Genomic DNA, 25,974 nt, shown 5'->3' with positions numbered 1-25,974 from the left:
AATGTTTATATTGAAATCACACTTTTATTCCTGGTGAGAGAATGTGGTTTGCATTATTTAAAATGAACTTGTTCACTGTGTAAAATGATCAAATAAATCTCAATTTCAAAACAAAATTGGTAACGTTGTCATCTATCTTGAAATGTGATGTCTTCTTCTTTCAACCAGACGGGTATTATAACGAAAAGTCTGTTAATGATATTCGTATAAAGTCACTTTAAATCGCAAGGTTTGTGAAGGTTTGTAGCTCAGGTTGAGGTTTAGGGTGTAGGTTTGCTCGCTGAGCTGTAGGATTGAAATCCAGACGTTTCATTACCTGGCTAGGTAACATCATCAGTGGAGATCTCCAAGTGAAGCGAAGCTGTTGTCTCTTGCTTTCTATTTATATCTTTCTCCTGGATGGGGTTCCTGGGGTTTGTGGTGATGTCATTTCCGGTTTGTTTTCTGCGGGGTTGATAGATGGCTTTTTGATCTATGTGTTTGTTTATGGCATTGTTGTTGGAGTGCCAGGCCTCTGGGAATTCTCTAGCATGTCTTTGCTTAGACTGTCCCAGGATCAATGTGTTGGCCAAGTCGAACCGGACTACCAAAAATCCATAAACCAGGAGCCCCCTCAGACCCATAGTCTCATTACCCAGAGCACCAAATTACAGACTGGACAAAGAACTACACGCAAGACTGAAGTACCTCATAGAAGTTTCACAGCACTCCATCCACTCCACCCAGGAATTCCTAAAAATCATCAAAAAAACCAAAGTCGAGGAAGGGGAAGCAATGGTCTCATTCGACATAATAGCACTGTTCACCTTCATCAACATCGACATGGCAAAGGAAACACACTTTTAGAAGAGACCATCACACACACCAACCACCATCAATCACATTACCAACGAAAACATCATGAAGCTTGTGGACCTGTGCCTCACCACCCACTACACTTTCAACAACATCGTCTACAAACAAACCCCCAATGGCCCACCCATAGGACCTCCGCTATCAGGATTCAGAGCAGAAGCGGTAATGCAAAGACTAGAACAAACAGCCCTAGAAACAATCAAACCAAAATCTGGGTCCGCTACGCAGATGACACCTTTGTCATCACAAAACGAAACAAGATAGTAAAGACATTTAACATCATCAACAACACTCTCACAGGCATAAAGTTCAACAAGGAAGAAGAAACCGACAACACACTCGCATTCCTGAATGACACAGTAGAAAGAAAGGACAATGGAGAACTACAAACCTGTGCATACAGAAAATCGACAAACACTGACCAAACACTTATATACACCAGCAACCATCCCATCACACACAAACGAAGCTGCGTCAGAACAGTATTCCAACGAGCCACCAGACACTGCAGCACAGACGAACTTCGGAAAACAGAGGAAAACCACCTTTACAATGTATTCGAGAAGAACAGATACTCAAAAAATACAGTCCACACATTCCTCAAGAACAAACCACGACAAGCAGACCAAACACAGCCAGAAACCATAACCACCTTACCATACATCAAAGAAGTTTCAGACATGACAGCCAGACTACTAAGACCCCTCAGAATCCGAGGAGCTCACAAATCCACCAACACTCTCAAACAAAAACTAACAAAATTAAAAGAACCAGAACAATCCACAGACAAAACCAACGTCATCTACAAAATTCCATGCAAGGACAGTCACAACTACTACGTAAGACAACAGGAAGAAAGTTAGCCACCAGGATATCCGAACACCAGCTAGTCAAAAAAAGACACGACCTTCTCTCCCTCGTAGCCCTACACACGGATTAAAAATACCACCATTTCTACTGGGACAACACATCTATCCTGGGACAGGCTAATCAAAGACACGCCTAAGAATTCATAGAGGCCTGGCACTCCAACCACAACGCCATAAACAAACACATAGATCGAGATGCCATCTATCAACCCCTCAGAAAACGAACAGGAAATGACTTCACCACAAACCCCAGGAACCCCATCGAGGAGAAAGATATAAATAGAAAGCAGGAGACAACAGATTCTCTTCACTTGGAGGTCGCCACTGATGATGATGTTACTTAGCCAAGTAATGAAACGTCTGGATATCAAAGCTACAGCTGAGCAAGCAAACCTTCACCCTACATTTTAAATTATTTTTCATGTTTATGTTGCATGAATCTGCGGTCATTGGTCCACAGTTTAGTTTCACTCCCTAAAGGTAACATGCTGATTCCTCCAGTTGTTCATAGTTCAATGTGATGCATCCAGTGTGTGCATAACGAGAGGGAGCTTGCTTCCCACATCTTGTGTTTATCTGTGCCTTATGTCCAGCATTCATCAATGGCGAGAGCAAGGGGCGAGGGCGAGACCAATGTGTCAGCCTTTCCGTGCCCATGCACGGCACCAACATTGGCAATTCTCCACTGTGCATTTACAGCCAGTTCTCAGTGCCCCTACACCCACGCCCTGCCCCTCTGAAGTATCGCCATCATTTTGTGCTGTCTCGCTGTGCGCTTCTCACCAGGATGAATTCCTTCTTCTCAAACTCCTTCAGATTTCATCTGACAAAACGTTCATTAAGAATTCCTTTGCATAAACATTCACTTCGCAGCTCTCGATATTTGATTTTCCTGGATGTCTTTCATACGAAAAAACGTTCACAGCAACTTGATTTGCAAAAGGAAACCGCGCTCCCTTTCATTATCCCAATGCAACCTACATTTCAATACAGTTTAGTCAACAGGCTCAAGCCATTCTTTGAAATTTTGTAACAGCGGAAATGGATGTAAACTGACTCTTAGCGTTCCAGTTTCAATCCGACAGCTGTGATCATCTGAAAACAGCCCCACGAAAATGACATTGACGACAGCGGGATTCGAACCCACGCGTGCAGAGAACAACGGATTAGCAATTCATCGCCTTAACCTCTCGGTCACCTCGTCACAGACTCTGGGGCAGCTATGACCTTATGAATAATTGAATTGTGTAAATTTTGCAGAGCAGCAGGTATTTCTCCCTGGTGTTGGTAAAATGATAAATAACATAGTACGATTCCAAGACTATGGTCTGACCCCTGGGTTGTGGGGCAAGTGCACTCCCACTGTCACACAATGCACACAGTGATCTGAACAAAAATGAGGAAATAAATATGTAACAAGTTCTGTTGAATACTGAGAATATTTGAAGTCAACGGAATGAAGACCCCAGACAGCAGGAGGTGTTCTTTCAATAAAGAGTTGAATAGAGCTCTTAAGGATAGTGGAATCAAAGGTTATCGGGATAATGCAGGAACAGGATACAGATTGAGGATGTTCAGGCCATGATCATAATGAATGGTGGTGCTGGCTCGAAGGGCAGAATGGCCTACTCCTGCACCTGCTGTAAATTGTCTATTAAATTGCCTGTGAGGAATTGTTTTCCAGACTGGAGGAGAGTACATAGTGCTCAATGTCATTATTCGGAACACCTAACTTCCGCTCAGATGTTTTTGACACGCACTTGTGTACAGAACAGACAATTTCAAAATCCATAATATGGCTAAACTGACAATTGAAGGCAACAATGCAAAAACCTTGATCTGTATCATTTTCCTGCACTGTGCGACACCAAGTCACTGTATGATCACAGCAACACAGTGAGCAAGTGTCAGAAGGAAAATGAGTGCAGTGCCAGTGCGCATGCGGGGAGCAGCAGGTGACACATGGGGATGTGCATATCCCACAACTGGAACACTTCCCAAACAGCGGACTGCGGTGGAAGGATTCAGAGGGAGTTTACACTATGAAATTCGATGCCAGAGACACAATGGAGATCTGTCATTGAGTCTGTTCAAGATGAAGATTTTAAGATTTCTACAGATGCAAAACAAAATAAAAAGCTCATGGGTTAGTGAAGGCAAAAGATGACATTGTACATATCATCAATCTACCCATCTTTACAATGAGGACCTCTCCACTTTACTCACGCGGGGACAGAATCACTGGTGAAGATGATCATATAATCCCCATTACGAGCCATGGAATCAGAGAAAGTCGGTTTCCCAAATGTTAAGGTAAAACCAGGAATGTGGAGTTAAGCATTAATGTGTTGCTCCTGTGCTGAAGGTGACCAGTGCACGGTTTCTCTGTTTCAGTTTAGTGGGGTGTGCTTGGCCGAAGTTTGAAGTTTGAGCCTCACATGAAGCAGCTTCAATTTGTCATCGTGTTGCGGGATACGGACAGAAGGTGATATTGAGCAAAGCCAAGTTGATGGGAAAATACCCGTGTTTGTGGATAGAGAAACAACCTTTTCCGGATAACGACTCCTTGATCTACAAACATACTGCAAGTATCTAAAACGTGAAGAGACATATGTGGAGAGAGAGAGGCTAAGGTGATTTTTTTAGCAGGTGGATAACGTTTCCCATGAGCACTGCTTTAAATTCCGGGAAAATTGATGTTGAACTGGTTTCATGTTTCACAGTTTGTTACAAACTCACAAAGGTTGTTGCAATAATCATAAAAAAAGAAATCACATCGGACCGTTTGAATATTGTATTGAATTGAATTTTGGTCTGAGCATATTTTATCTTAACTGGCGTGCTGCAGAGAAGTACAGAGGGTTAACAATACAAAAGGACAGAGTCTTCTTGGTGGATTTCTTGGGTGGAGTTAAGAATGTACGATATATACATAACATCATGTGAGTGTGGTCAAATTTTTAAAGTGGGTGTTGCCTCTCCAAGTGATGATTCAATTCCGACTCATTAGGATATCACTTCCGTCTGCAATTATTTTAGGACATCAGCTCCATTTACAGAGTTTCACCTTGAATAATACGCCACAGCTTACCAATCCATGAACTTGTTATACTCAGTCTTATTCAGTTGTACATGTTCATGAAATATCTTTGTGTCTGAAGTCAACAAATTCGAAATTGTTACGCAACTATACTGACTTTCACTCAATGGTAAATTCTCTCCTTGTACGTTTGTTCGTGTATCTTTTAAAACACTCTGAAATCAGCTTCTACGTTTTATTTCTGTAAAGTCGTTCACGATTTAAATAACTCTATTGAGTGGAAGAAACTCTCATCCAAACTTTTCTTAATCATTCACTAATGGTTTTGAAGCTCTAACGAAAGTTATTGATTCACTCAAAAGATGGACTTTCCCCGATTTACTCATTCAAACCTCGCGTTACGTGAAAATCTCATTTGTTTCCATTAAACTTGCGTGTTTGTGCATCCAGCATTTCCAAATCTCGTGAATAAACTACTTCATTCTTTCCATCATCCCTTTTGTATCCTTTCTGATATTTTTATGTCTCAGTAAACAACGTCACTTGGCTTTCGAATATCTTGCTATCCAGGAAACAGCGTCTGTGCCCTTTCTAACTTCTTTACATGTTTTTGGTGGAGAATGAGGACAAGGATTACACACAATGTTCCCACGGAGTGTGACAAAAAGATTTTACAGTTACACGATGAACTCATTGCTTTTTAAATATGATGCCTCGATTTATAAACTTCAATAAGGTAAATTACTATCTATCCAGTTCATGAACATCGTCTCCATGGAGACGAAAAGTTTCTATGACTTCCTTTATTCTTCCACGGAATGCCTGAAAGGTTTGAAAGGCCAACATCTCCAAATCCCCGTGTCCTGAGTCAGTCCCATCTATTTCTAAAGGCGACTGAAGTTCAAATACTTCATAGTGTGTCTCCAGTCATTCCAGTGCAGACTGGTTCTGGACAGTAAATGCCATCACCAAAGGTCACTGTGGATCTGAAATCAACAGTTTTCACATAGTAATGGTCGTAGCTATTGTGTGTCGTATGTCCGTGTTCTTGTTCAATTTGTTCATCATTTCATGGGTCCCTGTATTGAATTCTACTGAATGACTAATTTGTGAATGGAGACATTCCCTTCACCACTCATTCGAAACTCCATGGAACATTGAAAGATTTAACCCATACGCTTCCAGAGGACAGTCCTGCCATTACTGGGATGAATCAGTCAACATTCCCCACGTATCCTCGAAGGCAAGGATTTCCTTTCCCATTTTAGGAGATCATAACAGCACTGAATCCCATGTGTGCGTTCATGAAAACCAAAACAGTTGCAGCAAGACTTTAAAACTAAGATTTTGCTATCTGCTTGCATTGGTTGCCCCAAACATTCCATTCCATATTATGGTATGTTTCTGGATGAAAGCACTTTCTGAATCTTGAGCAATTATATTTCAGTTTTGTCAAAAAACTATCATTCGCTGTTCTCCCTTTCCCTTTCAGTTTCCCGTTTTATATCCCGTGTTTTATCGGTTTATCTAAAGTTTTCAATAATTTCAATCAATCTCCCTCCTGATTGGCAATCCGAGAGAATGCCACAATTTTGTCAATTTATATGCAGTGCAGCTGTAGGGCGCGGTGACCCAGTGGAAGGGCATTGGTCACGTGAACCAAATAAAAGTAGCCGGCTGGTGGAATCTGGCCGTTCCATCACAGTCATATTTAAAACATCGAACGTAATCTTTAGCCAAATCATATTTGCAGAAAATAAGAAAACAAAAATGAAAAAATTGCTGATGTTGAAAATCAAACAAAAACAGATGTTGCTGGAATATTTCAGGACGTCTGACAGCATCTGTGGAGAGACAGACCCAATGGATGTGAAACGTTAACTGTGATTCATCTGCACAGATGCTGCCAGCATACCTGTGATTTTACAGCAATTTCTGTTTTTGTTTCAGATTGGCAGATTTTGTCGCAGTTCATGAGAACAGTGCTCATTAGTATCAAACAGACAGCGTGGACCTGGCAGTGTGAAATGAGGCAGTAATAATGAATGAGTGGAGAATATTGTACTGGAAAAGCACAGCAGGTCAGGCAACATCCGAGGAGCAGAAGAATGGACGATTTAGGCATAAGCCATTCATCAGGAATTAGGCTTGTGAGTCGGGCAGAGTAACAAAGCTGAAGCCAGGTGCCAACTCGCAGGCACCTCCTCCTACAGACCACGATCACAAACTCTCCTCCCCTCAACAAACCATCATCTCGCAGACCATTCACAATCTCATCACCTCTGGGCATCTCCCATCCACAAACTTCAACCTCATTGTCTGTGAACTGCGCACTCCCCAATTCTACCTCGTTCCTAAGATTGACAAACCTGACTGCCCCAGTCGACCTATTGTCTCATCCTGAGCCTCTCCCATCCGAATCATTTACTCCTACGTTGACACAATCCTCTTTCCCCATTTCAGGAAATGCCCACTTACATTCGTGACACCCCAATGGATTTCACCTCCTCCAAGAATTTCGTTTCCCTGGCCCTCAATGCGTCATCTTCACCATGGACATGCAGTCCCTGTACAAATCCATCTGCCATGACAGAAGTCTGCAAGCCTTCCATTTCTTAATCTCACAGCATCCCAACCATTACCTTTCCACTGACATCCTCATCCACCTAGCTGAACTGGTCCTCACAATCAACAACTTCTCTTTCCAATTCTCCCACTTCTTCCATCGAAACTGGTAGCCACGGGCACCCGCATAGGACCTAGCTATACCTGTCTGTTTGTCAGATACGCGGAACCGTCCATCTTTCGCAGTTACACAGGCACCATCCTCCATCTGTACCTCCTCTACATTGATGAATGCTTGTTGCCACTTGGTGCTCCAACGAGCAGGTTGAATTGCTAACCAACTTTACCAACACCTTCCACTCCGACCTCAAATTTATCCGGATCAGCTTCGCAAATTCCCTCAACTTCCTGGACCTCTCCATCACCGACTCTGGTGACTGACTAATTACAGACATATACTACAAGCCCACCGACTCCCACATGTATCTGGACGACATCTCCTCCAACCCTATCTCGTGTAAGAAGACCATTCTTTATTCCCAATTCCTCCACCTCCAGCACATCTGTTCCCAGGATGACCAATTACACCTCAGAAAGAGCCAGTTGGTCTCCTTCTTCCACGATCACAAATTGCCTTCCCACGTGGTTGACAGCGCTCTCAAGTTCATCACCTCTATTTCACACACCACCACCCTTGAAGCCACCCCTCTCAACGCAACAAGGACAGAACCACCTGGTGCTCACTTTACACCCCATCAAACTCCGCATAAACGCATCATATTCTGTCGCTGATGCCACCTCCAAACAGACACCACCAACAGAGATATGTTTCGCGACCCAGCCCTTCCAACATTCCGTAAAGACCATTCCCTCAATGACCCCCTCTTCAGGTCCACACATCCCCCCACCAGCCCACAACCCTCTCCTGGCACCTTTCACTGCCACCAAATGAAGGGTGAAACTAGCACCCATATCACTCCCCTCACCTCAGCCAAGGCCCGAAGGGATCATTCCACATCCATTAGAAATTCACCTGCACAGCTACCAATGTCATCTACTGAATCCGTTGCACGCAGTGTGGTCTCCTCTACATCAGGGAGACAGGAAAACTTCTTGCAGATCATTTCAGAGAACATCTCTGGGACACCTGCACCCACCAACTTCACCGTCCCGTGGCTGAACACTTCAACTCCCCCTCCTACCCCATCAAAGACATACAGGTCCTGGATGTCCTCCACTGCCAACCGTTACCACACACCGCCTGTAGGAGGAACACTACACATTCCGCCTTGGGACTCTAACACCACACGGGATAAATGTGAATTTGAACAGTTACTTCATTTCCCCTCCCAAAAGCACAAGCCTTCAACTCGGCACCGCCCTCTCAACCCATTCCAACAGTGCCATTTCTAACCTATTATCTTCTCCCTCCTATTCATCCATCTATTGCTTTCCAGCTATTTCCCCTTAACCCCACACCACTTCCATTTATTTCTCAGTCCCGACTCACAAGCCTTATTCCTGCTGAAGGGCTTAAGCCTGAAACCTGAATTCTCCTGCTGCTCGGATGTTACCTGATCTGCTGTGCTTTTCCAACATCACACTACCAACTCTGATCTCCAGCATCTGCTGCCCTAACTTTATCCTTGGAATTATCAATGACCGGAGAGTGCAGATATCCCTCGATTGCAGTGATCACAGTGTGACTGAGTTTTCCATTTATTTTGGGTGAGGGCAGGCTGCATCTGAGACGAGCGATTAACATCTAAACAACGGGACTGGTATCAGATAGCGAAGTTAGGGTGGGCTGAAGTGAAGTGGAAAATTCTGTCAGAAGATGGGTCAGTACAACTGCATCACATCACCCAGACTGTAAAAGACATGCAGAAGGAGAAAATCAACTTCAGTATAAGCACAAGGACAGGTCAAGTGGAAAGGAGACAATACAACACACTTCGGTGCAATGGAATTATTTATGTGAAAGGATTCGATATATAAGCTACACCTTTACATATGGACTGCCATCACATTGGAAAAAGGAATTCCCTGCAGTATAACGGCGACATTTGCCTGTTGACATCACAATGTTGAGAGACACTGACATAGTTTCTTCTGTAGCAGCGTGGCCGAGTAAAAGCATGATCGTCCCATCAACCAGAATTCAATACTTCAAAGCTCTCCTCTGCACTGTACAACTTGTTTGCTGCTTCTGTAGTCATATCTCAATCGCTTCACTGTGTATCTTCTTCTGCTTCCTGCTTCATGGAAACACTTGAAACGTGAATAAATCCACTGTCCACTTTCACTAATCTTTTGCAACTTCCGAGTTGGCACAGGTACGAGTGACCGATTGGCCTTCTCGAGCGTTCTCACTCTGGTATGATCTGAATGATAAAGTACACTGTGTCTAATCTGCAGAATGTCCCCACGCGGGATGGTGCTGTTTATCCCATCCCCGGGGACTGAGCTGTCTCTATTGGCAGAGTCTTCAGCCATTTCCCTCCAGTTGCAGGCATTATGACGGGATGTAAATGCGGATATGCTCTGAAGCTTCCTCTCACGGGCACAGCCAGGTGCAACAGCGCCGCTGGAACTTAGCAACTTTGATTGCGAACTTCCTCCAAATATCATTTATTTGAGAGAGAGAGAATCGTGCTGAGCTGGTGGGAAAGAGAGAAATGTGCTGTGAACTCTCTTCCCTCAGTAAAATTCAAATAAGTGCATTTTTGTGCTGCCCATTTGATGTTCAGAATCAATCTTCGCGGAACAATCCTGCAGAAAGGCTTTTGTTTCAGAGGCGTCGGTTTCTTTGCTGCAATCGGGCATCAGTTAACATCTGAGTCCCAACTGTCCTCGATGAAGTGACTCCGAATGAAACCCTCACTCACTGAGAACCATCCTCACAGCCAGGAGCTGCGGGGCTGCAGGCAGTCCAAAGAGGAAGGGAGCATTAAAAACGAGCCATTATTTCTCCCTCAGCCACTCTGTCACAGAGACAGGGAGAGGGACGGCAGAAACGTGTGACATCATTCACGTGCCGACAGAAGCCGTTCACCCCATCGAGTCCACGGTAAATCTCTATCGCTTTCTTCTCTCTGAGGTTATTCAACATCAGTGCTGCTTGTTCTAATAATAGGAAACTGTATCTGTGTCGAAATGCTGTCTCCAACAGACTGAACCACATGTCATTCACGGCTGTTCATTTCACCGGAGGACCCTGCTGTGTGACACAGCCTGGGGAATAACTGCAAGGCGTCATGTGCATGGTACATGCTACAACTGACTTTTCTCATCTTCGCCAGTGTATTCCCAGCTCAGGCAAATGACTTTGCGAATCAGGTCATAACAGACCGACAGAGAACAGCAAAACAAATCTTCCATACCTTCAAACGTGGGTTTCCTCAAATGTATAAATGTGGCAGGTGCATCTATTTCAGATACCATTGAGTGTACTGACGCAGAAGGCTCATCAATATGCAATGTGAAGAACGGAGCACTGTTATAGTGAAACTCTTGCAGTTGCAGTGCATACACTGAGAGCTGGAATTGTCATTGAGCAGAGGATGCTTTTCATTCATTAATTTCTGGATTATGCGCTCACCACGATCCCTCTGGGCCGTTCTGTTATCGCTGACCACAGCAGTTTCACGCAGTCTTCAGGTTTTTGGAGCATGTACCTTCGAGAATGACGTCAAAAGATCTTCACTGTTATTGTGTGATACACTGTGGCACAGATGTGTCCCAGCTGTGTCAATATAACCACTCTGTAACTTCCCCAATTCTGCTGTTTTAATTACAAATGCAATCAGAATCACAAAATGTGTCACACTGCAGACTGATGCCATGCAGCCCACCTTCGCTCTGCTAGCTCCACGCAATGAGGAAATGACTGTGTTTTGATTGATTGATTGTCACATGTACCTAAGTACAGTGGAAAGCGTTGTTTGCGATTGGTAAAGGCGGATCATATTAATCAAGGACATGCAGATCACTGCGTGAGGAAAGCAAAATTTGACCAGACTTAGGAATTCAGGTTACTCCGTATCGGACGTGCGCTCAGCAAAATCCACATTGGCAAGATAGCATTCTTTCAAGTTAGACAATCCATTTCTCAGAGCAGCAATGGCCGAGAAGAAGCAGTTCTTGAACTTGCTTGTGTACGTTTTCAAGCTTTGGAATCTTTATCTGAAACCGATCTCATCGAAATCATATCTTCACAGTCAAAAATGGAGTAGTGTGCAAAATTGCAAGGCTCATCCGCAATGTGAACCCGAGAGCTCTCGCATGTATGTCACCTGTCTGAGGCAATATCACACCCGAGATAAACGATCCAGAACGGCGCCAGACATGGTAACCAGAAATCAGGTGAGTTTGTTGGTTAACTAAGGCTATTTCTGCTGTTTCAGAGTGAAAGAAGCACAGAGTCTTATTAACAGCTCCTTTCCATTCTGACTCGCTTCTCCCAGGAGGCTGTGCTAACTGCTTTCCCGGAACAGGGCGGTCTTCATTGAGAACTGGACTAACTCATTTTCCCTTGTCACGCAGTGTTGGTGGACAGCAGCTTGAACGTGGTCTTCAGCTCCCTATCAAACAAGAGTTTGTGGAGCGGGGTAAGCATCTGGCGGAAGTGGGAAGTATGGGAATTCTGGAAAGGTGTAGAAAAGGGAGATCGTGCATGCACATGAAATCATCTTTAGGGAACCATTGTCCAAATAGTGCCACCTGAGAGAGCTAGAACATGCAGAACTGCGAGGAAAGAGTGAATGTCTCCCCATTATTCAGGAACAGTGTCTGTGCTTCTCGAAGTCACAGGGAGGCTTCTGCTGTCTGAATCAGCATGGGATGTTACTGCAGCGAGTCCCATCGCTCACGCAGCTGCTGTGTATACATTTTTCCACGTTGCCTCCAGTTCACATCAAAGATTACACAGCTCACATCATCCTAGAGTGACGGGGAAGAGAAGGAAGCGATTCAGACCATCATCTTAACACAACCTGGGGATAAATTGGATGTGGGAGAGCGGACAGTCTCGACTTGTTCCAGCATTTACAATCTTGGTCCGTTTGGCAACAAAAGCAGGAAGCAGGAACTGTTTATCTTGCTTCTTAAAACAGGTGATTAAATTTTGAAGAGCATAGATATTTCTCCCTGGTGTTCATGAAATGATCAAGAGCAGAATACGGTTCCCTGAGTATGGTCTGACTTCTGGGTTATGGGCCCAGGGCACTCCCACTGGGATATTCTGTTCACAAGAGCTGACCACATGGAAAGAAATGACACAGTGACAAGATCGATTGAATCGGATTCTATGAAAAAACAGAAGCCAATGGAATGAAAAGCGCCATGAGAGCGAGAATAAAACATTATATGTGAGGACGTTGTTTTCCAGATTCGAGGAGAGTGCACAGTGCTGTTTCCAGGGGTCAATATCTGGATAAGTCGACTGAATCAGCATCGACTGTTATTGTACTGGATCTTTTGTACAATGTTGCAAAAGTACGGGCCTTTTCTATAGAGGGGACAACTTCAAAATCCTCAATGATGCAAAACACACAAATTAGGTGAACAACAAAGCAACTGCAGAAACTCGTGTTACGTCATGGGGTAAACGCCCCGGCTCAACCTTTGCTCAAATTCGCTCTCTGTCAAATTCCTGAGCAAGAGATTCGAACAGTGAATGGTCTATGTTAATAAACACTGCTCAAATCTCACAACTTCAGTATTTAATACGCCCCTACATGTATGTCTGACAACAGTAATTGCTCCCTCACTGTCTTACTTCAGCACACGTAGAGAAAAAAATACACATGAGAACAACAGTCACATATGTGATGGGGATTTGACCCGATGCACACCTCTTCCCACCCTACCTCTTGCACACCTCTTCCCACCCTACCTCTTGCATTTCACCTCTTCCCACCCTACCTCTTGCAAAAATGCCATCCCGTATTCCCAATTCCTCCGCCTCCGCCGGACCTGTTCCCAATGGGGACCAGTTCCGCCACAAAACACACTAGAAGGCCTCCTTCTTTAGAGAACGCAATTTCCCTTCCCACGTGGCTAAAGATGCCCTCCAACGCATCTCGTCTACATCCCGCACCTCCGCCCTCAGACTCCACCCCTCCAACCGTAACAAGGACAGAACGCCCCTGGTGCTCACCTTCCACCCTACAAACCTTCGCATAAACCAAATCATCCACTGTCATTTCTGCCACCTGCAAACAGACCCCACCACCAGGGATATATATTCCTAACCCTAACCCTCCCCTTTCCGCCTTCCACAAAGACCGTTCCCTCCGTGACTACCTGGTCAGGTCCACGCCCCCCTACAGCCCACCCTCCAATCCTGACACTTTCCCTGCCACCGCAGGAACTGGAAAACCTGTGCCCACACCTCCTTCCTCACCTCTCTCCAAGGCCCTAAAGGAGCCTTCCACATCCATTAAAGTTTTACTTGCACATTCACTAATATCATTTATTATATCCGTTGCTCCTGATGCGGTCTCCTCTACATTGTGGAGACTGGGCGCCTCCGAGCAGAGCGCTTTAAGGAACATCTCCGGGACACCCGCACCAATCAACTACACCGCCCTGTGGCCCAACATTTCAACTCCCCCTCCCAGCCTGCCGAGTACATGGAGGTCCTGGGTCTCCTTCACCGCCGCTCCCTCATCACCAGACGCCTGGAGGAAAAACGCCTCATCTTCCGCCTCGAAGCACTTCAACCCCAGGGCATCAATGTGGACTTCAACAGTTTCCTCATTTCCCCATCCCCCACCTCACCCTAGTTCTAAACTTCCAGCTCAGCACTGTCCGCATGACTTGTCCGGAATTGTACTACCTGCCTAGCGCCTTTTCTACCTATCCACTCCACCCTCTCCTCCCTGACCTTTCACCTTAATCCCCTCCCCCAATCATGCATTGTACTCCATGCAACTTTCTCCCCACCCCCACCCTCCTCTAGTGTATCTCTCCACACTTCAGGCTCACAGCGTTAATTGCTGATGAAGGGATTCTGCCTGAAACCTCGATTTCGAAGCTACTCGGATGCTGCCTGAACTGCTGTGCTCTTCCTGCACCACTAATCCAGAATCTGGTTTCCCGCATCTGCGGTCATTGTTTTTACCGCCTTGCAGTTATTCCCCACGCTGTGTCACACAGCAGGGTCCTCCGGTGAAATGAACAGCCGTGAATGACATGTAGTTCAGTCTGTTGGAGACATCATTTCGAGATAGATACAGTTCCCTATTATTAGAACAAGCATGATGAATAATCTCAGAGAGAAGCAAGTGACAGAGATTTACCGTGGACTCGATGAGCTGAACGTGAATGACGTCACACGTCTCTGCCGTCCCTCTCCCTGTCGCTGTGACAGAGGGGCTGAGGGAGAAATAATGGCTCTTTTTAATCTTCCCTTCCGCTTTGGACTTTCTGCAGCCCCGCAGCTCCTGGCTGTGGGGATGGTCCTCAGTGAGTGAGGGTTTCATTCGGAGTCGCTTCATCAGGGACAGTTGGGACTCAGATGTTAACTGATGCCCGATTGCAGCAAAGAAACCGACGCCTCTGAAACAAAAGCCTTTCTGCTGGATTGTTCTGCGAAGATTGATTCTGAACATCAAATGGGCAGCACAAAAATGCACTTATTTGAATTTTACTGAGGGAAGAGAGTCCACAGCCCATTTCTCTCTTTCCAACCAGCTCAGCACCTTTCTCTCTCTCACAAATAAATGATTTTTGGAGGAAGTTCGCAATCGATGTCGCTAAGTTCCAGCGGCGCTCTTGCACCTGGCTGTGCCCGTGAGAGGAAGCTTCAGAGCATATCCGCACTTACATCCCCTCATAATGCCTGCAAGTGGAGGGAAATGGCTGAATACTCTGCCAATAGAGACAGCTCAGTCCCCGAGGATGGGATAAACAGCACCGTCCCAGTGGGAACATTCTGCAGATCAGACACATTCCACTTTATCATTCAGATCATACCAGAGTGAGAGCGCTCGAGAAGTCCAAGCGGTCGCTCGTACCTGTGCCAACTCGGGAGTTGAGAAAGATTGGTGAAAGTGGAAAGTGGATTTGTTCACGTTTCAAGTGTTTCCATGAAGCAGGAAGCAGAAGATACACAGTGAAGTGATTGAGATCTGACGACAGGAGCAGCAAATAAGTTGTACAGCACAGGGGAGAGCTATGAAGTATTGAATTCTGGTTGATGGGACGATCATGCTTTTACTCGGCCATGCTGCTACAGAAGAAACCATGTCAGTGTCTCTCAACATTGTGATGTCGCAGGCCAATATCGCCATTGTACTTCAGGGAATTCCTTTTCCCAATGTGAGGGCAGTCCATATGTAAAGGTGTAGATTATATAACGAATCATTTCACAGAAATAATTCCACTGCACTTCAGTGTGTTGTATTGTCTCCTTTCCACTTGACCTGTCCTTGTGCCTGCACTGATGTTGATTTTTTCCTTCTGCCTGTCTTTTACAGTCTGGATGATGTGATGCAATTGTACTGTTCCATCTTCTGATAGAATGTTCCACTTCACTTCAGCCCGCCCGAACTTCGCTATCTGATACCATTCCCGTTGTTTAGATGGTAAGCGCTCGTCTCAGATCCAGCCTGCCCTCACCCAAAATAAATGGAAAACTCAGTCACACTGTGATCACTGCAAGCGAGGGATATTTTCACTCTAAGGTCATTGACAATTCCAAGGATAAAGTTTGGACTGCAGATGCTGGAGATCAGAGTTGGTAGTGTGATGCTGGAAAAGCACAGCAGATCAGGTAGCATCCGAGGAGCTGGAGATATCAGGTTTCAGGCTTAAGCAATTCATCTGGAATAAGGCTTGTGAGTCGGGGCTAAGAGATAAATGGAAATGGTGTGGGGTTAAGGGGAAATAGTTGGAAAGCAATAGATGGATGAATACGAGGGAGAAGAAAATAAGTCAGAAATAGCAGTGATGGAATGGGTCGAGAGGGCGGTGCCGAGTTGAAGGCTTGGGTTTGGGGGTGGGGAAAGGAGGTAACTGTTCAAATTCACATTTATCCCGTGTGGTGTTATGGTCCCAAGTCGGAATGTGTGGCGTCCATCCTCCAGGCGTTGTGTGGTAACGGTTTGGCAGTGGAGGAGTTCCAATACCTGTATGTCTTTGTTGGGGTAGGAGGGGGAGTTGAAGTGTTCAGCCATGGGACGGTGAAGTTGGTGGGTGCGGGTGTCCCAGAGATGTTCTCTGAAATGATCTGCAAGAAGTTTTCCTGTCTCCCTGACGTAGAGGAGTCCACACTGGGTGCAACGGATTCAGTAGATGACATTGGTAGCTGTACAGGTGAATTTCTAATGGATGTGGAATGATCCCTTCGGGCCTTGGCTGAGGTGAGGGGAGTGATGTGGGTGCTTGTTTCGCCCTTCCTTTGGTGGCAGTGAAAGGTGCCAGGAGAGGGTTGTGGGCGGGTGGGGGCATGTGTGGACCTGAAGAGGGGGTCATGGAGGGAATGGTCTTGACGGAATGTTGGCAGGGCTGGGCAGCGTAATATATGTCTGGTCGTCGTGTCTGTGTGGAGATGGCATCAGTGGCAGAATATGATGCGTTTATGCGGTGTTTGATGGGATGTAAGGTGAGAACCAGGTGGTTCTGTCCTTGTTGCGTTGAGAGGCGTGGCTTCAAGGGTGGTGGTGTGTGAAATAGAGGTGATGAACTCGAGAGCGCTGTCAACCACGTGGGAAGGCAATTTGTGATCGTGGAAGAAGGAGACCAACTGGCTCTTTCTGAGGTGTAATTGGTCATCCTGGGAACAGATGTGCTGGAGGAGGAGGAATTGGGAATAAAGAATGGCGTTCTTACACGAGATAGGGTTGGAGGAGATGTCGTCTAGATACATGTGGGAGTCGGAGGGCTTGTAGTATATGTCTGTAATTAGTCAGTCGCCAGAGTCGGTGATGGAGAGGTCCAGGAAAGTGAGGGAAGTTGCCAAGATGATGCAGATACATTTGAGGTCGTAGTGGAAGGTGTTGGTAAAGTTAGTGAGCAATTCAACCTCCTCGTTGGCGCACCAAAGTGGCCCCAAACATTCATCAATATAGAGGAGGATCAGGTGGAGGATGGTGACTGTGTAACTGCGAAAGATGGACAGTTCCGCGTATCTGACAAACAGGCAGGCAGAGTTAGGTCCTATGCGGGTGCGCATGGCTACCAGTTTCGATGGAGGAAGTGGGAGAATTGGAAAGTGAAGTTGTTGATTGTGAGGACATGTTCAGCCAGGTGGATGAGGATGTCGGTGGAAAGGCACTGGTTGGGATGCTGTGAGTTTAAGAAATGGAAGGCTTGCTGACTTCTGTCACGCAGATGGATTTGTACAGGGACTGGATGTTCATGGTGAAGATGACGCGTTGTGGGTCAGTGAAAAGAAATTCTTGGAGGAGGTGAAATCCATTGGGGTGTCACGAATGTAAGTGGGCATTTCCTGAAATGGGGAAAGAGGATTGTGTCAATTTAGGAGTAAATGATTCGAATGGGACAGGCTCAGGATGAGAGAATAGGTCGACTGGGACAGTCAGGTTTGTTAATCTTAGGAAGGAGGTAGAATCGGGAATTCCGCGGTTCACGGACAATGAGGTTGAAGGTTGTGGATGGGAGATGCCCAGAGCTGATGAGATTGTGGATGGTCTGGGTGATGATAGTTTGGTGAGGGGAGGAGAGTTTGCGATCGTGGTCTGTAGGAGGAGGTGCCTGCGAGTTGGCACCTGGCTTCAGCTTTGTTCCTCTGCCCGACTCACAAGCCTAATTCCTGATGAATGGCTTATATCTAAATCGTCCATTCTTCTGCTCCTCGGATGTTGCCTGACCTGCTGTGCTTTTCCAGTACAACACTCTCCACGCATTCATTATTACTGTCTGATATCACAGTCCCAGGTCCATGCTGTCTGTTTGATTCTACTGAGCACTGTTCTCATGGACTGCGACAAAATCTGCCAATCTGTCACAGAAACAGAAATTGCTGTTAAATCACAGGTGTGCTGTTTTTGTTTGATTTTCAGCATCAGCAATTTTTTTCATCTTGTTTTTTTATTTTCTGCCAATATGATTTTGCTAAAGATTACGTTAAATGTTTTAAATATGACTGTGCTGGAACGGCCAGATTCCACCAGCTGGCTACTTTTATTTGGTTCACGTGACCAATGCCCTTCCATTTGGTCACCGCGCCCTACAGCTGCACTGCATATAAATTGACAAAATTGTGGCATTCTCTCCGATTGGTAATCAGGAGCGAGATTGATTGAAATATTGAAAACTTAAGATAAACTGATAAAATACGGGATATAAAACGGGAAACTGAAAGGGAAAGAGAGAACAGCGAATGATAATTTTTTGACAAAACTGAAATATAATTGCTCAAGATTCAGAAAGTTCTTTCATCCACAAACATACCATAATATGGAATGTAATTTTTGGGACAACCAATGCAAGCAGATTGCAAAATCTTAGTTTTAAAGTCTTGCTGCAACTGTTTTGGTTTTAATGAACGCACACATGGGACTCAGTGCTGCAATGATCTGCTAAAATGGAAAAGGAAATCCTTGGCTTCGAGGATACGTGGGGAATGTTGACTGATTCATCCCAGTAATGGCAGGACCGTCCTCTGGAAGCGTATGAGTATATTTTTTCAATGTTCCATGGAGTTTCGACTGAGTGGTGAAGGTAAAGTCTCCATTCACTAATTAATCATTCAGTAAAATTCAACACAGGGACACATGAAATGATGGACAAATTGAACAAGAACACGAACATCCGATACACAATAGCTACGAGAATTACTGTGCGAAAACTGTTGATTTCAGATTCACGGTGGCCTTTAGTGATAGCATTTACTGTCCAGAACCAGTCTGCATTGGAATGATGGGAGACACCCTATGAAGTATTTGAACTTCAGTCGCCTTTAGAAATAGCTGAGACTGACTCAGGACATGGGCATTTCGAGATGTTGGCCTTACAAACCTTTCAGACATTCCGTGGAAGAAGAAAGGAAGACATAGAAAATTCTCGTCTCCATCGAGACGATGTTCATGAACTGGATAGACAGTAATTTACCTTATTGGAGTCTATAAATAGAGGCGTCATATTTAAAAAGCAAAGAGTTCATAGCGTAACTGTAAAATCTTTTTGTCACACTCAGTGGGAACACTGTGTGTAATCCTTGTCCTCATTCTTCACCAAAAACATGTGAAGAAGTTAGAAAGGGCACAGACGCTGTTTCCTGGATAGCAAGATATTAGAAAGCCAAGTGACGTTGTTTACTGAGACATAACAATATCAGAAAGGATACAAACGGGAATATAGAAAGAATGGAGGAGTTTATTCACGAGATTTGGAAATGCTGGATGCACAAACACGCAAGTTTAATGTAAACAAATGAGATTTTCACATAACGCGAAGTTTGAATGAGTAAATCGGGGAAGGTCCCTCTTTCTAGTGAACAGATATCTTTAGTTAGAGCTTGAAAACCATTAGTGAATGATGAAGAAAAGTTTGGATGAGAGTTTCTTCCACTCAATAGAGTTACTTAAATCATGAACGACTTTCCAGAAATAAAACGTAGAAGCTGATTTCAGAGTGTTTCAAAAGATGCCCGATCAAACGGACAAGGAGAGAATATACCATTGAGTGAAAGTCAGTATGGTTGCGTGACAATTTAGAATTTGTTGACTTCAGACACAAAGATATTTCATGAACACGTACAACTGAATAAGATTGAGTATAACAAGTTCATGGAGTGGTAAGGTGTGGCGTATTGTTCAAGGTGAAACTCTGAAAATGGAGTTGATGTCGTAAAATAACTGCAGACGGAAGTGATATCCTAATGAGTCGGAATTGAATCGTCACTTGGAGATGCAACACCTACTTTAAAGACTTGACCACATTCACATGATGTTATGTATATTTCGTACATTCTTAACTCCACCCAAGAAATCCACCAAGAAGACTCTGTCCTTTTGTATTGTTAACCCTCTGTACTTCTCTGCAGCACGCCAGTTAAGATAAAATATGCTCAGACCAAAATTCAATTCAATACAATATTCAAACGGTCCTATGTGATTTCTTTGTTTATTATTGCAACAACCTTTGTGTTTTTGCAACAAACTGTGAAACATGAAACCAGTTCAACATCTATTTTCCCGGAATTTAACGCAGTGCACATGGGAAACGTTATCCATCTGCTGAAAAATCACTTTCGGCTCTCTCTACACACATGTCTCTTCAAGTTTTAGATACTTGCAGTATGTTTGTAGATCAAGGAGTCATTATCCAGAAGAGGTTGTTTCTCAATCCACAAACACGGGTATTTTCCCATAAACTTGGCTTTGCTCAATATCACCTTCTGTCCGTATCCCTCAACACGACGACAAATTGAAGCTGCTCCATGTGAGGCTCAAAATTAAACCTTCGGCACAGCACAGCCCACTATACTGAAACAGAGATACCGTGTACTGGCCACCTTCAGCACAGGAGCAACACTTAATGCTTACCTCCACATTCCTGGTTTTACCTTAACGTTTGGGAAACCGAGTTTCTCTGATTCCATGGCTAGTAACGGGGATTATATGATCATCTTCACCAGTGGTTCAGTCCCTGAGTGAGGAAAGTGGTGAGGTACTCATTGTAAAGATGGGTAGATTGATGAAATGTACAATTTCATCTTTTGCCTTCACTAACCCATGAGCTTTTTATTTTGTTTTGCATCTGTAGAAATCTTAAAATCTTCACTTTAACAGACTCAATGACAGGTCTCCATTGTGTCTCTGGCATCAAATTTCAATACGTAAACCCCCTCTGAATTCTTCCACCTCAGTCCGTTGTTTGGGAAGTGTTCCTGTTGTGGGAAATGCACTTCCCCATGTGTCACCTGCTGCTCCCCGCATGCGCACTGGCACTGCACTCATTTTCCTTCTGACACTTGCTCACTGTGTTGCTGTGATCATACAGTGACTTGGTGTCGCACAGTGCAGGAAAATGATACAGATCAAGGTTTTTGCATTGTTGCCTTCAATTGTCAGTTTAGCCATATTTTGGATTTTGAAATTGTCTGTTCTGTACACAAGTGCGTGTCAAAAACATCTGAGCGGAAGTTAGGTGTTCCGAATAATGACATTGAGCACTATGCACTCTCCTCCAGTCTGGAAAACAATTCCTCACAGGCAATTTAATAGACAATTTACAGCAGGTGCAGGCGTAGGCCATTCTGCCTTCGAGCCAGCACCACCATTCATTATTATCATGGCCTGAACATCCTCAATCTGTATCCTGTTCCTGCCTTATCCCGATAACCCTTGATTCCACTATCCTTAAGAGCTCTATTCAACTCTTTATTGAAAGAACACCTCCTGCTGTCTCGGGTTCTTCATTCCGTTGACTTCAAATCTTCACAGAATTCAACAGACCTTGTTACATATTCATTTCCTCATTTTTGTTCAGATCACTGTGTGCATTGTGTGACAGTGGGAGTGCACTTGCCCCACAACCCAGGGGTCAGACCACAGTCTTGGAACCGTACTATGTTAAATATCATTTTACCAACACCAGGGAGAAATATCTGCTGCTCTGCATAATTTACCCAATTCAATTATTCATAAGGTCAGAGCTGCCCCCGGGTCTGTGACGAGGTGGCCGAGAGGTTAAGGCGATGGATTACTAATCTGTCGTGCCTTGCACGCGTGGGTTCGAATCCCACTCTCGTCACTGTCATCAATGGCATTTCCGTGGTGCTGTTTTCAGATGATCACAGCTGTCGTATTGGAACGCTAATGGTCAGTTTATATGCATTGACGCTATTCCAAAATTTCCAAGAATGGTTTGAGCCTGTTGACTAAACTGTGTTGAAATGTAGGTTGCATAGGGATAATGAAAGGGAGCGCGGTTTCCTTTTGCAAATCAAGTTGCTGTGAACGTTTTTTCGTATGAAAGACATCCAGGATAATCAAATAACGAGAGCTGCGAAGTGCATGTTTATGCAAAGGAATTCTTAATGAACGTTTTGTCAGATGAAATCTGAAGGAGTTTGAGGAGAAGTAATTCATCCTGGTGAGAAGAGCACAGCGAGACAGCACAAAATGATGGCGATACTTCAAAGGGGCAGGACGTGTGTGTAGGGGCACTGAGAACTGGCTGTAAATGCACAGTGGAGAATTGCCAATGTTGGTGCCGTGCATGGGCACGGAAAGGCTGACACATTGGTCTCGCCCTCGCCCCTTGCTCTCGCCATTGATGAATGCTGGACATAAGGCACAGATAAACACAAGATGTGGGAAGCAAGCTCCCTCTCGTTATACACACACTGGATGCATCACATTGAACTATGAACAACTGGAGAAATCAGCATGTTATCTTTAGGGAGTGAAACTAAACTGTGGACCAATGACCGCAGATTCATGCAACATAAACATGAAAAATAATTTAAAATGTAGGGTGAAGGTTTGCTTGCTCAGCTGTAGCTTTGATATTCAGACGTTTCATTACTTGGCTAGGTAACATCATCATCAGTGGCGACCTCCAAGTGAAGAGAATCTGTTGTCTCCTGCTTTCTATTTATATCTTTCTCCTCGATGGGGTTCCTGGGGTTTGTGGTGATGTCATTTCCTGTTCGTTTTCTGAGGGGTTGATAGATGGCATCTCGATCTATGTGTTTGTTTATGGCGTTGTGGTTGGAGTGCCAGGCCTCTATGAATTCTCAGGCGTGACTTTGATTAGCCTGTCCCAGGATAGATGTGTTGTCCCAGTAGAAATGGTGGTATTATTAATCCGTGTGTAGGGCTACGAGGGAGAGAAGGTCGTGTCTTTTTTTGGCGAGCTGGTGTTCGTATATCCTGGTGGCTAACTTTCTTCCTGTTGTCTTACGTAGTAGTTGTGACAGTCCTTGCATGGAATTTTGTAGATGACGTTGGTTTTGTCTTTGGATTGTTCTGGTTCTTTTAAGTTTGTTAGTTTTTGTTTGAGAGTGTTGGTGGGTTTGTGTGCTACTAGGATTCCGAGGGGTCTTAGTAGTCTGGCTGTCATGTCTGAAACTTCTTTGATGTATGGTAAGGTGGTTATGGTTTCTGGCTGTGTTTGGTCTGCTTGTCGTGGTTTGTTCTTGAGGAAAGTGTGGACTGTATTTTTTGAGTATCTGTTCTTCTCGAATACATTGTAAAGGTGGTTTTCCTCTGTTTTCCGAAGTTCGTCTGTGCTGCAGTGTCTGGTGGCTCGTTGGAATACTGTTCTGACGCAGCTTCGTTTGTGTGTGATGGGATGGTTGCTGGTGTAGTTAAGTATTTGGTCAGTGTTTGTCGGTTTTCTGCATACGCAGGTTTGTAGTTCTCCGTTGTCCTTTCTTTCTACTGTGTCATTCAGGAATGCGAGTTTGTTGTCGGATTATTCTTCCTTGTTGAACTTTATGCCTGTGAGAGTGTTGTTGATGATGTTAAATGTCTTTACTATCTTGTTTCGTTTTGTGATGACAAAGGTGTCATCTGCGTAGCGGACCCAGATTTTGGTTTGATTGTTTCTAGGACTGTTTGTTCTAGTCTTTGCATTACCGCTTCTGCTCTGAATCCTGATAGCGGAGGTCCTATGGGTGGGCCATTGGGGGTTTGTTTGTAGACGATGTTGTTGAAAGTGTAGTGGGTGGTGAGGCACAGATCCACAAGCTTCATGATGTTTTCGTTGGTAATGTGATTGATGGTGGTTGGTGTGTGTGATGGTCTCTTCTAAAAGTGTGTTTCCTTTGCCATGTCGATGTTGATGAAGGTGAACAGTGCTATTATGTCGAATGAGACCATTGCTTCCCTTCCTCTACTTTGGTGTTTTTGATGATTTTTAGGAATTCCTGGGTGGAGTGGATGGAGTGCTGTTAATCTTCTATGAGGTATTTCAGTCTTGCGTGTAGTTCTTTGTCCAGTCTGTAATTTGGTGCTCTGGGTAATGAGACTATGGGTCTGAGGGGGCTCCTGGTTTATGGATTTTTGGTAGTCCGGTTCGACTTGGCCAACACATTGATCCTAGGACAGTCTAAACAAAGACACGCCAGAGAATTCCCAGAGGCCTGGCACTCCAACAACAATGCCATAAACAAACACATAGATCAAAAAGCCATCTATCAACCCCGCAGAAAACAAACCGGAAATGACATCACCACAAACCCCAGGAACCCCATCCAGGAGAAAGATATAAATAGAAAGCAAGAGACAACAGCTTCGCTTCACTTGGAGATCCCCCTAATGATGTTACCGAGCCAGGTAATGAAACGTCTGGATATCAAATCTACAGCTCAGCGAGCAAACCTACACCCTAAACCTCAACCTGAGCTACAAACCTTCACAAACCTTGCGATTTAAAGTATCTTTATACGCATATCATTAATAGACTTTTCGTTATAATACCCGTCTGGTTGAAAGAAGAAGACATCACATTTTAAGATAAATGACAACGTTACCAATTTTGTTTTGAAATTGAGATTTATTTGGACATTTTACACAGTGAACAAGTTCATTTTAAATAATGCAAACCACATTCTCTCACCTGGAATAAAAGTGTGATTTCAATATAAACATTGTCCTTGCTAACTCGCAGTTACTCAACATGAAAAATAGGATGTAATGTTTATTAAGCATAGATCAATTAGCACCATTATCTTACTTCGGATTGACTGCAGTATGCACATGCTAAGTCAGGTTTAAGAAAGAATGACTTTTGGAAATAATGATTCGGTGGTGACTAAAAATAATATTAGCTTCTCATGATGTGGATAGTCCACCAATGGTTCCAGTGGTGGAAATGTTGAGTGGGCAGTATTTTTATGATGGTATAGACGTATGTGCGCCGCCAGGGATGGGAGCTCCCACTTCATCTGGAACCGCGTCTTTTGACGTGGACCAGGGAGCATTTTGGCATCCGTCTGGGAGTTCCAACCACACCTGGAGCAGCAGGGAGCATTGGCACATCCGAATGCAAGATCCCACCTCATTTGGAGCAGCTTCAGTTGGCCTGGAGCAGGGAGCTTTGGGAGATCATTCTGGGAGCTCCACTCTCACCTGGAGCAGCTTTTAATGACATGTAGCAGCAGGGAGCATTGGGACATCAGAGTGTTAGATCCAAACTCAACTGGACCACTTCTATTGACATGGAGGAGGGAACATTGGGACATCAGACTGGGAGCTCCAACCTCACAAGGATCAGCGTTTAATGACATTTAGCAGCTGGGCGCATTGGGACATCAGAGTGGTAGGTCTAACCTGAACTGTACCACTTCTGCTGACATGGAGCATTGGAACATCAGACTGGGAGCTCCAACTTCAAGTCGAGCCGCTTCTTTTGACATGGAGCAGCAAGGAGAATTGGAACTTCAGGTTGGGATCTCCAAAATCACCTGGATCAGCTTGTATTTACATGGAAGAGGAGGAAGGATTGGGACATTAGGCTGGGGGAAAGGATATTCAACTATTTTAATCTAAAGTAAAATATGTTTCAACACCTCAGATGTTAATTCATTTATGAAGAATCTTTCCCGGGAAAATAATTAATTCTTTAGATAGTAAAGTCAAGTCCTGCAAATATTCAACTCAGGAAAACGCATTGGTACAGAGAGAAATGGGAGTGATGTTTCACGTCTTTGTCTTTTCATTT

The 25,974-nt window shown here is 44.5% G+C and overlaps 1 long non-coding RNA gene and 1 other non-coding gene across 2 annotated transcripts in view; both read left to right on the top strand.

Annotated features, from left to right (window-relative positions):
- The window catches only part of LOC140455038 (uncharacterized), a 321,983-nt gene that overhangs the window by 209,642 nt on the left and 86,367 nt on the right, over positions 1-25,974 (top strand). The gene's annotated exons all lie outside the window — the stretch shown is intronic.
- trnas-acu (transfer RNA serine (anticodon ACU)) lies at positions 21,975-22,056 on the top strand. Its single transcript has one exon. It is a non-coding gene; the product is annotated as a tRNA-Ser (tRNA).

This window comes from Chiloscyllium punctatum, chromosome 30 (genome assembly GCF_047496795.1).
Source record: "Chiloscyllium punctatum isolate Juve2018m chromosome 30, sChiPun1.3, whole genome shotgun sequence".
Classification (NCBI taxonomy): domain Eukaryota; kingdom Metazoa; phylum Chordata; class Chondrichthyes; order Orectolobiformes; family Hemiscylliidae; genus Chiloscyllium; species Chiloscyllium punctatum.
This window is presented reverse-complemented; position numbering and strand designations above follow the sequence as displayed.